We start from the raw sequence: 7,517 nt of genomic DNA, 5'->3' as shown, positions 1-7,517 counted from the left end.
CTTTATATGTTACTAATTTTGGTCCTGAATGCATGTTTAAGTATCATATACTCGATTTTATGTTCTTAATGAATGTGAATGGATGAAACTTACTATAATGAGATAATATTTGATATTTGGTTATTCTGATATAAGTTACAAGTTTGGTACTGCCTCTTAACCTATTCCGGCGATAGTATGGGTTAAGGGTGTTACATTTGATTAACTGTGTATCTTAAGAATGTGAAGGGTAGGACTAGGGCTAAATGTAGGGTAGATGGATGTTCATTTAGAATATATGCTGCTGTAGATAATATTGATGGGTTTTACAAGATAAAAACCTTCATAGAAACTCACAAGTGTTCTATTACTTTTAAGAACAAAAGGCCATCATACAAGTTTGTTAAGGAGCGTTTATTAAGTAAGATTAGAGTGATCCCAAAGCTAAAGTTAATTGAGATGTAGAAAATAGCCAAGGAAGATTTGAAAGTTGAGTTGAGCAAGGGTACATGTAGCAGAGCCAGGATATGGGCATTGGAGGAAACAAATGGAAGGGTTTACTATGAGTTTAACAGACTGTGGGGCTATGCAAATGCATTTAGAAAGGCATATCCGAATGGCAATATAGAGGTGATGGTAGAAAGACCAGCCCCTACTAAAATTCCTAAGTTTAAGAGATTTTATGTAGGGTTTAATGCTTTAATAAAAGGGTTTCTAGAGTGTTGCAGACCTTTTATTTGTCTAGACAGATTTTTTTGAGGGGGATTCAAGGAGGAACTTCTATGGGGAGAGATAGGAATAACCAAATATACCCTATCTCATGGGAAATTATGGAGAATTAAAGCAGAGAAACATGGAGATGGTTTCTTAATAATCTTATTTCAGATTTAGTATTTGGTGATGGTTTTGGAGTCACTTTTATGACTAACAAATAGAAGGTATGTTTACTTAAATAATTATATGGTATTATGCTTACTTTATTAAACCAACCATCTAATATTGTTGTTTTTGTTTGCATTTAGGGATTAATGGAAGAGATTTCTGAGTTGTTGCTAAGGGTTGAGCACAGAGTCTATGCAAGGCATCTATATGCCAACTAGAAGAAAGAAAATCCTAGAGGAGACCTACAACAAGCATTTTGGGGAGCCTCCAAATCATACATAACTGCCGAGTTTCAAGAGCACATCAAAAATATTGACTATATCAAACATAGTACCAAGGTAAGTTTACTTAGGATTGATCATGAGCAATGGTCAAAGGCCTTTTTTTCTTGTAGGTCCATATGTGATGCAACTGATAACAATTTTTTTGAGTCATTTAATGCATAAATTTTAGGAGCTAGGTCAATGTCTATAATTTCCATATTAGAAGAAATTAGATAGTATTTTATAGGTAGGATTGTAAACAATTTGGCCAAAACTAAAAACTAGAATGATCAATTTTGTCCTAAGGTATGTGAGAAGTTACACAAGAGTATCCAAATGAGTTCATACTATCATGTTAAATGGAATGGAGCAAAAGGGTTTGAAGTGAAAAACTTTGGTGATGATGTAGTTGTTGACTTATTTTAGTGGTCATGTAGTTGTAGGAGATGAGATCTCACTGGCATCCCATATCCATATGATGTTGCAGCAATTTTGTGGAAAAAGTTGATATTTCTGATTTTGTTTATAAGGGGTTTAAAAAATATATTTATGAAAAATATTATGGCTTTGTATTAGTTGCTATCCCAAGTGAGAAATTCTAGCTAAAAACCAATATGGGACTAATTGACTCTCTCATTCCAAGGAAAATTCCTAGGAGACAAAAAAAAAGAGTCAGAGAAGAAGATGAGATAAGTGGGAGTAAACTGTCTAGAAGAGGGAGGAATATAAAGTGCCATAAGTGTTCCATGGATGGACCCACTTCAGAAGCTATTAGAATTCATCTACTGTAAGTGTAACTCTGTCCTGAGAATTTTAATGCAAAACATGTTTAATTTGAAAAATACTAACATGTTTAATTTCCAAAAGTACACCTCCACTAGTTGGAGTACCTCCAGCAACTCCTACTCTAGTAGCTCCTATTCCACCAACCATAGCAGCTCCTTGTAACAGCCCGATTTTTTCTAAATTGGAACAATAGTTTTGGAACCACAAATTCGATGTCAGAAAATCATTTTAAATATTATTTTATGTGTTTATAGCATGAAAGTATGAATGTGTGAAAATTTCGTGAGCTAAATTTATCATTTAATTGCTCAATTTGAGAAAAAAGACTTAATCTTGTAATATGAAAAAGTTGCGTTCTATTAGTTAAAGGTGTCAAATGACTTTGGCTTTTAAATATGATGGCCTTAAATGGTAATTAGGCCATTAAATGTGTAAGTGGACATTAATGGACATTATTATGATGGTGTTAATGTTTTGTCATTAAGGTTAAATAAGTAATTTTATAATTAAAGTTAATTATAATAAAACAAAACATAAAAATTGTTGTATTCATCTTTCTTATTATCGAAATTTAAAGAGGAAGAAGCCAAGGGAGGGAATTTAGGGTTCAGCACACAATAAGGTTGATTAAGGTACGGTTTGAGCTCGGTTTTTGATGATTTTTATATTTTTGTAATCGTTGCAGCTCAATCTAGCTAGCCCGTACCTTAGATTTTGAAACTGTTAAAGATTTTGAGATTTTTCATTGCTGAATCAATGAGTTATTTGATGTTTAATGTTGAAATATGAAGGTTTATTAATAGATTTAATAGTTTTGTAAAGTGATTTTTGACAAAAATGTCCAAAAAGAGATTAAATTGTGAAATGTGTAAATTGAGTGGTTGAAATGTAAAATAAATTAAAAATATGGGTTGCTAAGGAATTATATGTAATTCGGCCAAGCTTGGGTTTAAAGAAATTATATGAATTTTGTGTATTTGTGAAATAAGGACTAAATTGTGAAAATGTAAAAGTTGAGGGGCTAATATGCAAATATACCCAAATATGTATTTTTGGATTAAATTGAAAGAATAGTAATTGAATAAGTCAATTTTGAATTCATACAGATCAAGAAAGAAAGAATTCAGATTTAAATCGGGGGAAAAGTAAGATTATCGAGTAGTCGACCCGATACGTCAATTCTGAATACGAGGTAAGTTCGTATAATTGAACTTAAATGTGTATTTATTTATTTGATGGATGAAATTGAGATAGTAATTATTCTATTGGATAAATGTTGAGATGTTAAATGAAAAGTACGGATTGATTAAGGCAAGTTGCCAAATAAGACATAGCGGGGCTATGGCAATCAAATAATAAGACCATAATCGGGTTATGGCATATGACTGTAAGACCATCGCATGGCCTTGGCAATGTATGTGTAAGACCATAGTTGGACTATGGCATTGAAAAATCGAAATATTGTACAGTAAGCATTTGTAAGCTCAAAGTGATTGGCAAGAGAGTTGGTGATAAATAGATATGTATCGGTATAGGTATGTACGGAAAACTATACATGTAATGAGATAGAAGAAGTTGAGGATTTATGAGTTACGATATGGTTAAACTTTATGTTAGCCAATTGTTTGATGCTTTAAATGTTAATTATGTTATTCATTTTGAAATGTTAACGAATGTTGTGATTATTTCATATTTACATACGAACTTACTAAGCTTTATAGCTCACTTTGTTTAATCTTCAATGTTTTATAGTTTTACGAAGCTAACTTGGATCCGTGGATTGTCAGAGACTTCATCGCACTATCGGACTTCTATTTTGGTACTTTTGAAGTGTGTATATATGGTATATGACATGTATAGGCTTGTGTTATTTTGGTATGCTTGATGGATATGTATTTTAGCCATTTGAGTTGGCATAAGATGATGAATTAGATGATGTTTATATATGTGCAAATGGCTCTAATTTGAGTTTGATAATTGATCTATAATGAGTAATTGAGGTTGAATGAGTAATGCATGTTTATTATAGTTTAATTAATTGAATGGTATTTGTGAATTATGTATAGTAAGGCAAGTTGAATTGAATAGGTAAATGTCATTCAATTTAGTATTGAATTGGTTGAAATGGATATAGTACGGTTGTGTATTGGTTGATGACTTTTGGTTGCATATTTGTGTCTTAAAATGGTACCAATTGATCTTGTATAGGTATGTGCAAAATGGGTGGCAAAATGGCTTGGTATATGGCCTATTTTTGTCTACACGGGCAGAGACATGGGTGTGTGTCTCAGTTGTGTGTGACACACGGTCATGTTACACAGCAGTGTGTCCCCTGGTGATGAAATTGAATTGAAGTCAGTATGCTCCACACGGTCTCACACACAGGTGTGTGACTGGCCGTGTGGTATAAGTCAGTATACCCCCTTAAATGGCACACGGCCTAACACACAGGCGTGTGTGGCCATTTTGAAAGGCACACGGGTGTGTGACCCAAGTCAGTATACTCTCTAGTTTTCACACGGGTTGGCATACGGGTGTGTCCTCGGTCGTGTGATGCAAGTCAGTATGTATCCCATGTTTCCATACGACCTAAGACATGAGCGTGTCTACTAGCCATGTAAGACACACGGCCTGATCACACGGGCGTGTGGCCCTTGTCTAATTGAAAAATTTCTAAGTTTTTTAAAAATTTTCGTATGTTATCAGTTTAGTTCTGAACCACTTCTAAAGCATGTTTAAGGCTTCATAGGCCCTGAGACAATGTGATTATATTGAATGATGTATGAGAATGAATGCTTTATAATGATAAATGTATGATATATGTGTTATGTTTTGATCGATAATACCTTGTAGCCCTATTTTGGCGACAGAAACGGGTTAGGAGTGTTACATTTAATTGGTATCAAAGCTATGATTTAGTCGATTCTAGGACTAACGTAGTGTGTGTAAGAGTCTAGCTATACATGCCATATACACTCTGCGATAATGTGATGATTCTGACAGCTTAAATTGTATTTTCGTATAGTAATGGATCCCGAATAAGCTATGTCGGATGATGTAGAGAGTAATGCGCCTGCTCCTGTTCAAAGGACAGTGCCTATTGAATCTAGACCCGTGTCAAGTATTCACGAAGGTGAGGCTAAAGAAGCATTTTTCTAGATGATGAACAAATGGTTTGCTCAATACATTTGTACTAATCCAGTTGCTTAACAACCTCCACCCCACCTATACCTCAACAAATCCCTATTGTTCCTCAAGTTGTAGATTCAATAAGTTGAACAAGCCGCTAGTGGATAAAATTCATAAATATGGGGTTGAAGAGTTTCGGGCTACTGTTGATGATGATGCTGAGAAAGTTGAGTTTTGGCTCGAAAATATGATTCGAGCATTTGATGAATTATCTTGTACTCCTGAGGAATGTATTAAATGTGCTATATCTTTGCTAAGAGACACTGCATATCACTGATGGAATACCTTAGTATCTGTAGTACCGAGAGAACGAGTGACCTAGGAATTCGTTCAGACAGAGTTCCGAAAGAAATACATAAGTCAGCGATTCCTTGATCAAAAGCATAAAGAATTCTTAGAGTTAAAACAAGGTCGCATAAGTGTCACCGAGTGTGAAAGAGAGTTCGTACGATTAAGCAAATATGCTCGAGAGTATGTGTCTACCAAGGAGATTATGTGTAAATAGTTTGTTGACAAGTTGAACGAAGATATAAAAGTACTAGTTGGAATTCTAGAGTTGAAAGAATTTGTAGTTCTAGTTGAAAGGGCTTGTAAAACTGAAGATCTTAGCAAAGAAAAGAGAAAAGTAGAATCAGAAGCTAGAGACTCGAGAAAAAGATTAATGAGTAAGCTATATCACTCTTAATCAAAGAAATCTCAAGATTTGTTTAGCCAATCAAATACATCAGTGGAATACTCTAATAGAGATCATGGGAAGAAAATTACGAGTTCAAAAACCTCCAGCTGTGTCTGTGGCAAGCGTGGGTAATGTTAGATCAAATAAACCTGAATGTGGACGATGTGGAAAATGATATTTTGGAAGGTGTAGATTGAATGATAAAGCCTGTTTTAGATGTGGATCGCATGAACGTTTCATCCAGGATTGTCTTGAGCTAAATGAGAAAGATAAGTCTCAGAATGTAAGATCGAGCAACCCTACTGTGAGAGGAAGACCATTCTGTAATGTTGGAAATATGAGTAGTAGTAGAGGTACGACACAAGATACTACTGTGAGATCTAATGCTAGAGCACCTGCCAGAGCCTGTGCAATTCACGCTCACGAAGAAGCGTCATCTCTAGATGTTATCATCGGTGTTATTTGTGAAAAAGAAAGATGGCACAATGAGAATGTGTATAGACTATCAACATCTCAACAAAGTGACGATCAAGAATAAATACCCTTTGCCACGAATAAATGATTTGTTTGATCAGTTAAAAGGGGCAACCGTGTTTTCAAAAATTGATTTCAAATCAGGTTATTACCAGTTGCTAGTTAAAGACTCAGATGTGGCAAAGCCTACATTTAGAACAAGGTACGGACACTACGAATTTCTTGTTATGCCTTTTGGACTAACAAAAGCACCTGTTGTTTTTATCGATTTGATTAATCGAATCTTCAGGCCGTATTTAGATAGATTTGTAGTTGTGTTTATTGACGACATTTTGATTTACTCTCATGATGAGTTTGAGCATGCCAAACATTTGAAAATCGTGTTATAAAATATGAGAGATAAACAGTTGTTTGCAAAGTTCAGAAAATGTCAGTTTGACTACGAGAGGTTAGTTTTCTGGGACATATAGTTTCAGCCGAGGGTATCCAAGTTGACCGAAGTAAAATTTCTGTGATTATAGATTGGAAGCCTCCGAGAAATGTATCCAAAGTCTGTATTTTTCTAGGACTATCTGGCTATTATAGACAATTTGTGAAAGGCTTCTCGATGATTGTGACACCGAGACTCGATTGCTTCAAAAGATGTTAACTTTGAGTGGTCAAAAAAGTGTCAGCAGAGTTTGAACAGTTGAAAGCATTATTGATAGAGGGACCAGTATTAGTTCAACCTGAGTCGGGAAAAGAGCTCGTAATCTTCAGTGATGCATCGTTAAATTGACTGTGTTGTGTATTAATGTGGGAAGGCAAAGTTGTGGCTTATTCCTCGAGACAATTGAAGCTGCACGAAAAAAAATTATTCGACGCATGGCCTAGAGTTAGCCGCGATAGTGCTCGCATTGAAAATTTGGGGTCATTACTTGTTTGGTGAGAAATGCCATATTTATATCGACCACAAAAGCTTGAAATATCTGATGACTCAGAAAGATTTAAATTTGTGACAGCAGAGATGGTTAGAATTGCTAAAAGACTATGAATTAGTAATTGACTATCATCCGGGGAAAGCGAATGTAGTCCCTGATGATTTGATCCTACAGTCCTTATTTGCTTTACGTGCTTTGAATACACATTTAGCTTTGTCTGACGATCATTCGATAGTAGCCAAGTTAAAACAAGACCGTTATTTTTACGGCATATTTGTTAGGCTAAAAAATTTGATAATGAATTGTAAGCAAGACGAGCTCAGTGCGAGTTGACTTTTGATTCAGAGT

Source organism: Gossypium hirsutum, chromosome A11 (assembly GCF_007990345.1).
Source record: "Gossypium hirsutum isolate 1008001.06 chromosome A11, Gossypium_hirsutum_v2.1, whole genome shotgun sequence".
Taxonomy (NCBI): domain Eukaryota; kingdom Viridiplantae; phylum Streptophyta; class Magnoliopsida; order Malvales; family Malvaceae; genus Gossypium; species Gossypium hirsutum.
Note: the sequence above shows the minus strand (reverse complement) of the source record.